Raw genomic sequence first — 14,637 nt, 5'->3', positions numbered from 1 at the left:
TGAGGAAGATCTTGTACTCCTCCATCACACAAGTCAGAGATACCTTAACTGTTTTCTAAGATATTCCATCCTGAGGTATAAACTTTTAATGGGAGGATTCCTAGTCACAAAAGAAGGACCAGAGCTGTACTCTATGCTCTAGCTAAAAATTAAGATAATGCTTGGGGGACTTATATTCGATGCTTTTGTGTAGTGTGTTGTGTAGTGTTTGTGTAGTGTTTTAATTGAGTGCAATTTTTATGTCTAGTTTGAAGCTTATTCTTGGTGTCAATTTTTTTTAGAAAGAGCTTCAGGTGCGCTGGTGTCCAGGCCTGCAAAAGTGCAATAGTGCATTTAGATGTGTCAAGAGATATATTAAGATTCCTATTAAAAGTATTCTGTGACCACTCAACTCTAAAAGTCTCCAGTTTAAAAATATGCCTTAGAGATCCAGGCAATTGCAAAAGAACAGTTGATGGACAGAATGCAGAACAATGTCATACATTCACCCCAGTACAGAGATCTGGGCCTAAATCCATCGTTTTTTTGCTCACCATGCCTCTCCAGTTTGAACCCAGCCATATGCAAATCAGTCTTGACCCTGTGCCTCATGGGAACAGTCCAGCCCGAACTGCCAAGCAAGGTCCTCCCTGGACTGGAAACAAGCATCCTAGGACCGGTTTCGGGGGTTTCACCCCTCTTCAGCCAGGATAGCTTGATTCCAGTGGCATGGAGAGCAAGGGACCCACGTCTGGGCATACCCTTCCCACTCGGGGTGACAATTGCAAAAGAACAGTTGATGGACAGAATGCAGAACAATGTCATACATTCACCCCAGTACAGAGATCTGGGCCTAAATCCATCGTTTTTTTGCTCACCATGCCTCTCCAGTTTGAACCCAGCCATATGCAAATCAGTCTTGACCCTGTGCCTCATGGGAACAGTCCAGCCCGAACTGCCAAGCCAGGTCCTCCCTGGACTGGAAACAAGCATCCTAGGACCGGTTTCGGGGTTTCACCCCTCTTCAGCCAGGATAGCTTGATTCCAGTGGCATGGAGAGCAAGGGACCCACGTCTGGGCATACCCTTCCCACTCGGGGTGACAATTGCAAAAGAACAGTTGATGGACAGAATGCAGAACAATGTCATACATTCATCCCAGTACAGAGATCTGGGCCTAAATCCATCGTTTTTTTGCTCACCATGCCTCTCCAGTTTGAACCCAGCCATATGCAAATCAGTCTTGACCCTGTGCCTCATGGGAACAGTCCAGCCCGAACTGCCAAGCCAGGTCCTCCCTGGACTGGAAACAAGCATCCTAGGACCGGTTTCGGGGTTTCACCCCTCTTCAGCCAGGATAGCTTGATTCCAGTGGCATGGAGAGCAAGGGACGCCACTGGAGTCAAGCTATCCTGGCTGATGACGGCTGATAGCCAGAAACCGGTCCTAGGATGCTTGATTCCAGTCCAGGGAAGACATGGCTTGGCAGTTCGGGCTGGACTGTTCCCATGAGGCACAGGGTCAAGACTGATTTGCATATGGCCATGTCTAAACTGGGGTGGCGTAGTGGGCAAAAGAACGATGGATTTAACCCAGATCTCTTGACTGGGGGAGAATGTCTGCATTGTCAGCATTCCGTCCATCATTTGTTTGTTGTAACGCTTAGAGATCCAGGGTCAGCGTGAAAAAGGTTATAGGCCCATCTTATTATCTTAGAGATAGCTCTAGCTTCTGTGCTCACTAAAGAAATGCTTGGGCCGGGGCTGATTGGTTAATTTTTAACGGTTTCCGTAAAAGTTTCTCTTCTTTAACTTTACTGGTTGCCAGGTTTTAATCTGTGTGTATTCAAGGGCAAAAGATAAAATAGGTGGAATTTACAATAGACCTCAAGCAGGGGTTTGGCAGTGTCTATTCCCAGTAGAAGAATAAAGCCTCTGCAATGCCTCAACATGGGCATCTGCCATTTGCCCTATATGATGGAAATGGGGAGTATTTTGTAAAGTTTGGGAGAAGATTTGGCCCAGGTAAGTATATTCTTTCATGGTCTCAATTGGTTTACCTCCCAATACCCAAATAAAAACAAAATAGCTTTTTCCCTCTAAAGGGTTTTTGAAATATTAGGGATCAAAAAGTTTTCTTTTGCATATTGATTAAGTTCATTTACATTTCTTTGAAGGCCAATTGGTGTCGATTTAATATAACAATTTCATCAGTGTACATTAAGCTATATATATCACTTTGTGCTAGTTTTGGTGGGAAATTGTTGGTTCGAAGGAAATACCCGGGAGGTCACTTATGTGGAGAGAGAATAGCATGGGGATGAGGAGGCGACCTTGTTTCAAACCATTCATCGTGGGAATTGATCTGGTTAAGCCCTTTTTGCCCCCCATTTGGACTCTACACCATGTTGCTGTGTGCAAAGATATGATTATTGTAAGGAGATCATGGGGAATCCCTAGTCTCTCTAACTTCTTCCATAGAATTGGCCTGTCCACGCTGTCAAAAGCAGTCATGAAATCAAAAAAAGCACAGTAAACTACTTGTGATTTTAACACACACATACTTGTTGAGGACTATTTGAAGGACTGCAAAATTGTCAGTTGCTGAATATTTTGGACAGAAGCCTGCCTGCGTCATAGGAATCACTCCACTTGAGAAAGCCCAGTCCTTCAGGTGGTCTAAGACACAGGCTGCAAAGATCTTTCCAGTGGCATCTAGCAGGGCGATTTGTCGTTAGTTGTTTGGGTTCGATCTAGAGCCTTATTTTAAAAGGAGAACCACGATATTCCCACACCAAGATTTGGGAATTTTTCCAGTTGTAAAACAATCTTGATAAAGAGGGGTTAAGAATTTGCTCCATTTATCAGGATTTGATTGAAGAACATTGATCCGAATGTTGTCTGGTCTCATTGCTGTGGATGATCTGGCGGCTTTTATGAAGAGGGCAATCTGTGTAGACATTGGAGCTCATATGTCCCGATAAAGTTGGCCCTTCCTGTGTGGCTGCTGGCCGGATGACACCAGGTACTGAGAATTAGATCTATTCCAATTTAGGATGTGTTTTTACCAGCCAGATGAAGAGACTGCCGATGCTTGAATAGATTTCCTTATCCCCATTTGCTTGGCAGTAGTACCACCACCCTCATGCCCTCTCCACAGATCACCCCCTCCTCGTGACTGATTTCCTCATCATTGCTGCTTTCCATTTCCCCCATCTCCTACCTTCCATCACTGCTTCCTCCCTCACACCTCCCGGTGTTTTCCCTATCCACAAATCACCCCCTCCCCATCACTGTTTTCCCTTTGTTGCTGCTTTCAGTTTGCCCCACCTACTCCATTCCATCACTGCTTGCTTCTTCGCACCTCCCGGTGCTTGTCCTATCCACAGATCATCCCCCTCCCTTCTGTCACTGCTTTTCCCTTTGTTGCTTCTTTTTGTTTTCCCCACCTCCTCCCTTCCGTTGCTGCTTGCTTCCTTACACCTCCCGGTTCTTGCCCCATCCACATAGCACCCCTTCCTTCACTCCATCACTGCTTTAAACCCCCATTGTAGTCTGTTTCGTTATAGCTAGTGGTGGTGTTCTGCCTTTTAATGTCCTGTTAGTGTATAGCTGACGTGCTGATTGGAGCATGTGGGCATGGCTAAATTACTTGGCACACGTGTTGTTTGTTTATTTTCCTCGTGTTGGGTACCAGGTGCATGTTTACACCATATGTGGTCATTTGGCAATGGTGTTTATAGCTGGAAAATCAGACCTCAAGTGAATCAGGTATGCATTATCACAGAGCATCTCAGAGCTTCTAAAGTACCTGTCTTCTACTGTAATTGCACAGCCACGTTTCTTCTGTGAGAAATGAGTAAACTGTTTGTGTTTCACCTTGTTGCTTCTCATTTCATTGGGTGGGACTCGAGTTCTTCTAATTTTTCCCATCGGGACACTTACTTTTTCTGTATTCACTGGCTGAATTCTCTGAAAGGAGCCAGGCTGAGGCTTTGTACCGTCAAGGTCTACCTTACCGTCAGTGTCCATGGCAAAAGGAGTCCCATTAACGTGTTTGCCGATGCAATGCATTTCCTCATGTTCACTACTGTAAACCAGTCTACCACTGTGATTCTTTCAGGTTTTTTTTGCAGTTTTATATAGCGACAATATCACCCAAAAGTAGCGGAGCTCTTAACATAAACTCCAGTTACTTTTTTTTGTACAGTTTTATATAGCCCCAAACACCACCCACAGGTATTGGAGCAATTTACATTAGTACCAGTTACTTTGCACAAGGACACCTTCATTTTTGTAGGCACGGGTAGATTAAGTGATTTGTCCAGAATCAAGGATGTTAAGCTGACGCCGAAACTCGACCACGGATTTCCAATCTCCATAGTCGACAGCTGTTGCCCTTACACCACATCCTATCCCAAGAGGATGCCACAACCTCTCCCTAGCCCGAGCCTCAGTTTCACATTTTGTGATTATGGCCAATTCACTTAATCTCCCTTCGACAGCCAGCATTTGCTGTTGGTTGCCTGTCCACCTCCCTCCCGCAGCATCTTACCCCACTGAACTCCATTGCACAGATCCCCTCAACCCCCGACTCTGCTTTTCAAATCTTTTTTGTGTAGTTTTAAATAGCGTCAACACCACTCAAATGTATTGGAGTGCTTTACGTTAGCACCAGTTACTTTTTTTGTGCAGTTTTACATAGCGCCAACATCACCCAAAGGTATTAGAGCGCTTTACATTAGCACTAGTTACTTTACACAAGGACATATTCATTTTTGTAGGCACGGCGATGTTAAGTGATTTTCCAAAAATCAAGGATGTTTAACCAACGCCGAAATTCAAACTCGGTTTCCCAGCTACATAGTCTGCAGCTGTGGCCCGTACCTCACATCATCTCCTGAAAGGACAAAATATCATCTCCCTAGCCTCTCCCTCAGTTCCACATTTTGTTATTCCGGATAAATCATTTCATTTCCACATTTCTAAACACAACAAGCATTGGCAAAGCTGGTAGATTTCGCCTGTGTGAAATCTATTGTTTTTAGGTCTCTGCTAGACAGCGCACGTGCTGTCTCAAAGAGACACGTTATGTTCTCTCTGTGGGCCTACAGCACGCCCATCTTCTACCATTGGTAAACTTTAGCATCACTCTCATTTTCTTTGATGTCATTCTTCATGGCATGGGGCGTCATGCCTCTTCTTGTGTTTGGCCCTCACTTAGCGCCTGGATCAAGTACATGTCTCCGTACACCGCTCCTGGTTTGCAGAGCAATTTTTTTTCTTTGTTTTCAAGCACTCCATAGCAGTACTTGTGTTCTCAGGTCATCTCCCCTGTACACATAAACACAATCCACAAAAATGCATTTGCGTGTACATAACCAAATTCATTCCTTAAAACCGCACTTGTTTATTTAATTTTTTTGCCTGATCCGATGGTATTGGAGCGCTCGCTCCATCCTGCGTCTTGCCATTGTGCTAACATGAGCCGATGGTACTGGAGCTTTTTAAGTGCCCAACAGATACATTTCACAATAACACATTCATTTTTTTTGCTGATCCTGCTTCAATTAAAGTTTTTTTTGCCCCTTCATTGTTGCTTCCTCCCGCCCTCTCCAATTGCTGCTTCCCCATCTCCCCATCTCCTCCTGTCTACTTGCTTGACCTGTCCCCCCACTACCACCCTCATCGCCGCTGCTTTTATTTATTTATTTATTTTGTACAATCTGATGAAATTGGAGCACTCGTTCAGCCCTCCATCTTGTGATAGTTCTAACACCAGCTGATGGTATTGAAGCACTTTAAGTGCTCACCAGTTACTTACACAATGGCACATTCATTGTTGTAGGCAGGGGGAAGCGTAAGTGTTTTAGCCAGATTCAAAAACTGTTCAGCCGACCCGTGATTCAAACCTGGTTCCTTAGTTCCCCAGTCTGCAACTCTGGCAGTAACGCAACTTCCTCGCTTCACTTCAAAGCTTCTCAACAGTTTCTTACATTTACTTCCACATTTTTTCAGCAAAACCCTGTCAACACTAAACAAGCATTGGCAAAGCCAATAGAGCTTGGCAATGCACAAGCTATTGGTCTTGTCAATGTGAATGTCTTTTAGCCATGTTGTCTAGCAGCACATCTGTTGTCCAGCATGGCTGAAAGTTACTGAAAAATACAGTATGATGTGGCCAGTACAGGCCACGTCATAGTGCTTTTTTGTGTTATGAGGGGCAGGACAATTGACTCAACATGGAGGGTGAAGAGACTCAGCATCTGCTCAAATTCCTATGATTCTGGGCTTTCAGGGACTTTCAGCCATGCTGAACAGCAGATGTGTTGCTAATCAACATGGTTAAAAAACATTCACATTGACAAGGCCAATAGCTCGAGCATTGTCGAGACCTATTGGCTTTGCCAATGCTCGTTCTTTGTGTGTTTGTCTCACCCCTGGAGCATGGTTTCATTACTTGTATCCTTCCACTGCTCAATTGTTTAGGTGCCACATTTTTCTTTGTGTTTAAGCCCTCTACTAGAGTGAGTATTTTTCAGTAGTCTCCCTCGTGTGCATCTCCTGCCGTTCTACACCCTCCCTCTCTCTGTTGTCTGTGTGGCCCCTCACACCTGTTTTACCCCGCCAGCCCACTATCCCATGTCTCCCAAAGATTTTTCCAGTCTTTCCCGTACACAACTGTCTCCTCTGCACACTGTTTTCAAGGCTCTATTTAATATTTAAACTTGACCATGCATCTGCAGATGATGCAAAGATGATTTTTAGGGGTTGTATGACAGAACAACGGATGCCTAAACAACGCCGTCTCAACCGCAACCACGTCTTTACCACCATGCCTTTACCACGCATCGCTTTACAACAAATTTCCTTGTAAAGGCATGGTTGGTAAAGTCATCTGCATGGTAAAGATCACACCCCAGCCCCTCTGTCCTGAGCCCTTAAACCCTTCTCCCAGCCCTGCAATCCACCCCGTTCCAGCATTAAAAACTACCCTGACCCCCCCATCCTGAGCCCTAAAACCTGTTCCCCAGCCCAAAAACACAAAAACTACCCCACCCCCCTCACCCTGAGCCCTAAAACTAGCCCCAGCCCTGACGCCTGCTCCTTCCTTCCCACCCTGAGTCCTAAACCCGGCCCTCAGGCCTAAAAGCTACCCTGACCCCAACCACCTATCCAGAGCCCTAAATCCATAACCCAGTCCCACTTATCAAGCCGCGTACCGGTCCTTCCTGTCCCCATCCTTCCTGTTCCTCGCCACACCCATCCACTCTGCAACTAGAACGCTGACTGCCTTAACAACGCATCTTGCCCGGTTAAGACAAGCGTTGTTCCGCTTGCGCTGCAAAGGCTTGCATGGTTTAGCCCGCTTTGTTAATGCCGTTACCCTTTTTTAGGACATATCCAACTGAGTCCAAGATTCTTATCTATTTTTTTTTTAAGACTGTACAACTTACTTTTCTAAAAAAGAAAAAAAATACTGCCATCCTGATTGCACTGTTGGGGTAATATCTGAAAGAATTAGTTGTTCTACTGTAGGTATTATCTTCAGAATTCACTTGCACCATACTGATCTCCTTCTCGGGACAGGTTTACAAGAGGGTCTTGATACCTGCATAAACCACGGCACCCCATTTTTTCACCATGCAATTTTCCCTTCTCAAAGCAAGAAAATAGGAGGAAGAAAACTGAAGAATAACATGCAGGAACCCATGCAGAACCCCTGACTCCTGCATGTTATTCCCCATTTCTCAGGGACAATCTTGTAATGGCCCGATGTGCTGGATGCCCAGAAGTACTGGGTGCTGGAACCTCTTGTAATGGAAGGAAGTCTCAGTATTCTACTTAGAAGATCAAATTAAACAAACCATGGAGTACTCTACCATCTTTACTACAGCTAGCAATGTGTGTAGTGTAGTACTTGCTTTTAGATTTGGTCGGGTGGCTTTGTTACTTGCCTTTCGTGCAGCAGCTGTGAGTAATAACCCCAACTTCGACACTTGACCAAAAATCATGTGGCTCTGGTCAGAATCACTTTTTCTCCCTGTTCCTCAAACTGTAAAAATGTGTAGATGTGTAATATGACCCACATAAAAATAATTTGCAAATACTGTTCCAATTATATATGCTTATGCTCCTTCTGGTCACGTTCTCCTTTTGAGATTTTTGTTTCCATAAGTCACCACAAACAAAACACGGTTCCATGTACAGTACCCGGAAATGTTCCTGTTGAGATAAAATTGTTCTCTGATGTGACATTAATTGACAAGAAAGTGAACCAATGATAGCCAATGGGATGACCCCAAGCCTACTGTAAGTGTTGATTCTGTCAACAATTGGTCTTATGACAACAGACAGCTGTAGATTAGACCTAAAAAAACAAATAATTGAAATGGTGTGGAGTTTATTCTTAAAGTTTAAAGTTTGCTCTACAGACAACACTGAGGGAGGGAAGGTGGCAAGGCAACATAGAAGAAGGGTGGGTGACAGGGGCAACACAAACAATGGGATGGGGGGCAAGAGTAAAGCCGGTGCGAAGGACAACACAGACAACAGGGCAGAGTGTACATGAGTGACACAGCTGAAAAAGATGCACCCTAGTGGAGTGCTTAAAGAAAGTAAGTGGTGTCTAAAAAAAAAAAAACGTGTAAGGACACAAGTAATGTACCTGTGCTGCAGGGAAGGGACCAACACATGAGGAGGAAGGAAGACTAGGGCAGAAGACCAATAAGAAGCAAGAAAATTAGAGTGATAATGAAGCCAACCAATGGTAAGCAATGGGCAATTTCTTAGCCCACTATTAGAAAACAATGTCTCCGAAGAGACAGTGCGTGCGCTGTCTTAGGCGAGACCCTAAAAAATACTGCAGCACACTGTGGGCCTATTACAGTTTGCCCACTAAATTGAGATCCCTGTGCAAACATCACAATTATATTTGCTGCAATATTTTTCACATCCAATAATTGCCAGGCACAATAAAGTTTGCATCCTTTGTTAAATGTAGTCAGGCCAAATCTGTCCGTATTTAACAGGAGGAAAAGTCCTGGCATGTACTGGGACATGTGGATTGGGGTGTGCTAAGCACCAAAATCCACCTTATGCTACAACATGTCAAAATAGGTGATAGTTGTTGCATACAATAAATTCTGAATAACTCGCAAATTACTGCTTACAACTGCGTCACTCACGCCACTTTTGGGTTCGTTTTTATATGGGATGTGGCAAAACATTTGTATTTAGCATTCATAATAAGTATACATGGTTCCATTCTTAAAAGAGACTGATTACAGTCCCTTAAGTAGAAAAACAGTGTTAGACCTGTCAGCCCTTTGGGTGGTCCCTCCTCATCATTATTTATTTTGTCCCACTTTTGCCTCAAACCCTGTTTGAATTTTTCCTTTTTGGGAACCACCAGACTTTTTCGTGTTGCTGCAGATTCAGGGAGCCATTTTAGCTACCCCTGAAACTTCTGTCTGAGGGCCTGGAGCACAAGATGGTGGCCACCTGTGACATCACCAGCACCTTCCAGAACATTCCAGGAGATTCCAGAACTCTGTGACAGTTGGAGGCGGTTTAGAATGTTGGGAGGTTAAGACAGAGTGTTGGCAGTTGGAGCTGGCAGTTGGCACCTGACTGGTGAAGAGAGAGGAGCACAACAGTGAAGGAGGAAGGAGTGAAGCAGCAGGGGTGGAAACTTGTGCCTGGAGTGGGGTCCATAAACCCACCCTTGATACTTGTCCCTACTGATGGATCCCAGCCTATAGCCCTGTGTGGGAAGAAGACAGAAGAAACTTATCCTAAGGACCTGGACAGCAGGAACAGGCCTTAGAACCAAGAAAACAGCAAGATTCTGACCTGAGAACTGGTTTCCCTGGAGTCCGGCGTCGAGTAGCCTGAAGACCTGGAGCCCGAGGTGGAGAAGCGGCGCTGACTGAAGTAGCAGACGTCGTACCCGGAGCCGCCTGAGGTCGTGAGAGGGCGCCGACGGGGGTCGAGAGGAATACCAGAGGTCGAGGAGGAAGTGAACCGAGGTCGAGCGAGCGGCGTCATCGGAGGAGTGAAGTCCGCCCTCCGGAGTCGTCGGAGACCGAGGTAGAGGAGCACCGGAGGTCGGGAGTGAGGATCGCACTCCGGAGTCGCCCGGAACCTGTGAGGAGGAGCACCGGAGGTCGGGGGTGAGGATCGCACCCCGGAGTCGCCGGAAGTCGACATCGAGGCCAGGCCGGCCGACGTCATCGGAGCCGAGAGCGCCATCGGACCGGAGCCGCCCGAAGTCGACATCGTGAAGAGACTGCCTGACGCCGTCGAATCGGAGGTCGAGATCGAACCGAGGCCACCGACATCGGACCGGAACCGCCTGCCGGCGTCGTCAAAGAACTGACATTGTGCCGAGGCCGCCGAGACCGAACCGGAACCGCCTCACGGCGTCGACACGACTCCAGCGGCGTCGGAACATCAGAAAAAGGGCAGTAAGTGGAGTAGAGGGCGCCTAAGGCCCTGTGGAGACCTGAGAGACTGCTCTAAGGGGCTAGGGAGGTGCTGAAACCAACCTGACTGTGCCTGGGGTGAACTGGGACTAACCTAGAGAGGTTGTGTGGAGAGAGAAAGCCAGGGCACTGGTATTCCCCCCTTGGATCTACCTCAGATTAGGCCTCAGCCTTGTCCCAGCCAGGGAGTAGCCCCCCTCAAGCCTTCCACAACCCTACAAGCTGTGCCTGGGCCATATCAGCCCTTAAGAAGTGAAGTGTCATCTGATTATATGAGGGGTGCTGTATACTTGTAATTATTTATTGGGGATACTGTATTTATTGAATTTTTATCTATTTATTGCTGCACTATATTTATAGGTCCACAGGACTTGTTGGTGTACAATATTTATTGGTACAGTATTTATTGCCTCAAAGTATTTAATTGTCTGTATATATTGCACTTGTATTTATGCCCTGTTATTTATGATCACCCCTATTTATTTCATCAAACAGCCAATATTTATTTGACCTGCACTAATTGAAACTTGTATATTGTGATTGTCTTATTTATTTTTCCAATCAGCAACTAAGAGAAAAAGATAAAGAAAGAATATTTTCATAATTTTTACGGTGTAGAGTCGTTTTTGGAACGGATGCACGCATGGTTATTGTATGGGTATATTGTATGCTTAGCACTGCGCCTGTTTCCTGACCACTCGAGCCAAGCTACCACAGTGTGTTCGGGGAGTCCACCACCACCCTGCGGAGTGGGAGTGGGCGTTTCCAACATAAATTGGTGTTCAGTGGTGGGATAGAGCTGTGCCTACATATACTCAACAATAACTGTGGGTAGTCCATAGGCCTACACCGGGAGTTTTCTCAAAGCGGCCTTCCTAATTGTGGGTTTTTGTTTTTTCCAAATTTACTCTGGTGGTGGGAGGAGGTATTATTAAAGGTACCCCCCTGCATAGTTACTGCACAAAAACCTGTCCTCTAACCTGAGTGGGCAAGATGGAGTTTGTACTAGAAGATTTAGAAACGTACACTGTGGCCCAACTCAGGGAGTTTTGCCAGCGGGAGGGGGTGTACTGTCCCCCAGGAGCAAAGAAGGGTGCACTCCAAACCAGCTTAAGGGCTTGGGGGGAGGCACGCCGAGAAAGCAAGGCTGAGGAGGAAGACAGGGATGGAGAGCCTGACCCCGAGGGGGCTGAGATGTACCAACCTGAGGTGGGGAACCTGTCAGCAGGGCCCAGGACACTTTCTAGGAAGGGCAGCACTGTCTCTAGCGGGGGCTTATCCAGCGTGGAGTTAGCAGATCGGAGAGAGAAAAGACAGCTCACATGGGATTTAGCAAAGCTGGAGAAGGAGAAGGAGGAACAGAGGTTGGCTCATGAGACGGAGAAAGAGAGGATGGCTCATGAGATAAGACTGAAAGAGATAGAGCTTCAGATCTTAAGAATTGGGGCACCAACTGTTCCTAATGGTGGCAGCAAAGACCAAGAAATCACCAGGGAATCCAAACCTTACCTGCCAAAGGACATAGTAGCTAGCTATGGGGCGGGTGACGACATCGCCAAGTGGCTAGCAGCCTATGAGGTCTCGTTGAGGGCCCATGGGGTTCCAGTGAAGTATTGGGGAGGAGGATTGTATAGGTACATGCCTCCAGCTGGTAGGGATGCTTTATTGGCCCTCGAAGAGGATGAGCAGACCCACTACCCCACCATGAAACTGGCGCTCATCAGAAAGTTTGGACTAACACCTGAAAAGTACAGACAGAAGTTCAGGGGTAGTCACAAACTGGGCACACAGAATTGGGTGGACTTCCTGGACTATGCAAAGAAGGCACTGGAAGGTTGGATTCAGGGCAGTGAAGTAAGGAACTACGAGGAGCTGTTTGACCTAGTACTGAAGGAACACCTACTCGAGAAATGTTTCCCTGAACTGCGGCAACACCTGGTGGATAGCAAGCTGACCAGCCCCCGGAAGCTTGCTGAGGAGGCGGACATTTGGGCCAGTACCCGGGTGTCCACAAGGGGGACTGGAGGGGATACTCAAAAGGCCGGACAGGGCGCCCCCCAGAAGAAAGAGGGAGGGGAAAAGAAAAAGGAGTTCTCCAAAGGCCCCCAAAATAACTTCCAAGGGAAGGGAACAGGATTCACCTCTAAGGCTAACCCACCCAGAAACCCTAATCCTGGCCAGAGTCAGCAGCCAAGGGTTGTCCATTGCTACGAGTGCGGTGGCGTTGGACACTATAAAGGAGATCCGAAGTGTCAGAAACGATCACCCCCTCCCACTGGAGGAAAGCCCCCCGGAGTAGCTAGTGTAGTGCTCGGGGAGGAGATGCCCTTAACTAAGGGAAGGGAGTGGGCGGGTGTCACTCTAGTGTCCCTGGGAGAACGGGAGATGGTTCCTAAGATCCAGGTGCCCGCAAATACCGCAAAGTATGGGCAGTGGATCACCATCAACGGCCAAAGAGGGGAGGCTCTGAGAGACACAGGAGCCAGTATGACTATGGTGCGTAGCCAGCTGGTGTCTCCAGAGCAGGTAATTCCCGATGTACTCCACCCAGCCGCGATGGCTGACGGCAGAACAGGTCACTATCCCGTGGCCGAGGTTCCCTTTGAATGGGGGGGGGTTGCAGGTTCACTTCGAGTTGCCGTAAGCCCTGCCGTGCCAGTCGATTGTCTGCTGGGCAATGACATGGAGCACAACGCTTGGAAGGAGGTGGAATACCGGACTCACACCGAGATGCTGGGTACACCTGACTGGGCCTGTGTTAGCACAAGGTCCGAGACTACCCGAAGAGGGAGTTCATTCCGGCTGGAGCCTGGAACAAAGGCCCAGCCAGCTGCCAGTCAAGGGAAGAACCGAGGACAGGAGGAGCCTGCCTCGGCGTCTCCACCCCGTAGGACGGATAGGCCACCGGAGGTGGTGGACCAGGAGTCTGCGGAGGGGGACGTTACCAACCTGGAGGACCTACCCATCCCGGCCGAGTGGCACGTGGAGGGAGGCCCGTCCAGGGAGGAATTCTGCCAGGGCCAGAGGGAGTGCCCTACCCTTGAGGGGCTGAGGCGACAGGCCGAAGCCCAGGCAGCAGGGAATGTTGAAGGGAACTACAGTGTTTACTGGGAGGATGGCCTCCTCTACAGTGAACCCAAGGCACCCCTACATGGATCGTCACGAGCCTTGGTAGTTCCTCAACGTTATCGAGCCTTCCTTCTGGAGTTGGCTCACGAGATACCATTGGCAGGACACCTGGGGCAAGACAAGACCTTCGCCCATCTTGTCCCACACTTTTATTGGCCTCAGATGAAAGTGTCGTCCGATACCTACTGCCGGACATGTGTGTCTTGCCAAGCCAGTGGGAAAACAGGGGTGAAGCTGAAAGCTCCCCTGGAACCACTTCCTGTCGTTAGCACCCCCTTTGAAAGGGTGGGCATCGACATTGTGGGTCCATTAGATCCACCAACTACAGCTGGTCACAGGTTTATCCTGGTTCTGGTGGATCATGCCACACGGTACCCAGAGGCAATACCTCTGAGGACCATAACAGCACCTGTTGTGGCTAGGGCCCTGATGGGAATCTTTACCCGAGTGGGTTTTCCCAAGGAAGTTGTGTCCGACAGGGGGACCAACTTCATGTCAGCATATATGCGGGCAATGTGGAAGGAGTGTGGAGTGACCTACCGGTTCACAACTCCTTACCACCCCCAGACCAATGGTCTGGTGGAGAGGTTTAATAAAACCTTGAAAGGCATGATCAGAAGTCTGCCTGAAAGCCTGCGGAGGAAATGGGACGTCCTCCTACCCTGTTTACTTTTTTCCTACAGGGAAGTGCCACAGAAGGGAGTGGGCTTCAGCCCCTTCGAGCTTCTGTATGGGCACCCTGTACGTGGACCTCTTAACCTGGTGAGAGACGGATGGGAAAGAACTCCCAGAAAGCTCCCCCAGGATGTGGTGAGCTACATGCTGGCCTTCCGGAGCCAAATGGCTAAGTTGTGGAAGCAAGCTTCTGACAACTTGGAAGCCAGCCAAGCAGTGATGAAGGCGTGGTATGACCACAACGCTCACCCGGTGGAGTTGGAGCCTGGCCAGAAGGTGTGGGTGATCGAACCAGGAGAGCTTAGTGCCCTCCAGGATCGCTGGTCAGGACCCTTTGAGGTGTTGGAGAAGAAGGGTAAGGCTACCTAC

This window comes from Triturus cristatus, chromosome 3_2 (genome assembly GCF_964204655.1).
Source record: "Triturus cristatus chromosome 3_2, aTriCri1.1, whole genome shotgun sequence".
NCBI lineage: Eukaryota > Metazoa > Chordata > Amphibia > Caudata > Salamandridae > Triturus > Triturus cristatus.
The sequence above is the reverse complement of the archived record's forward strand: the minus strand, read 5'-3'. Positions refer to the sequence as shown.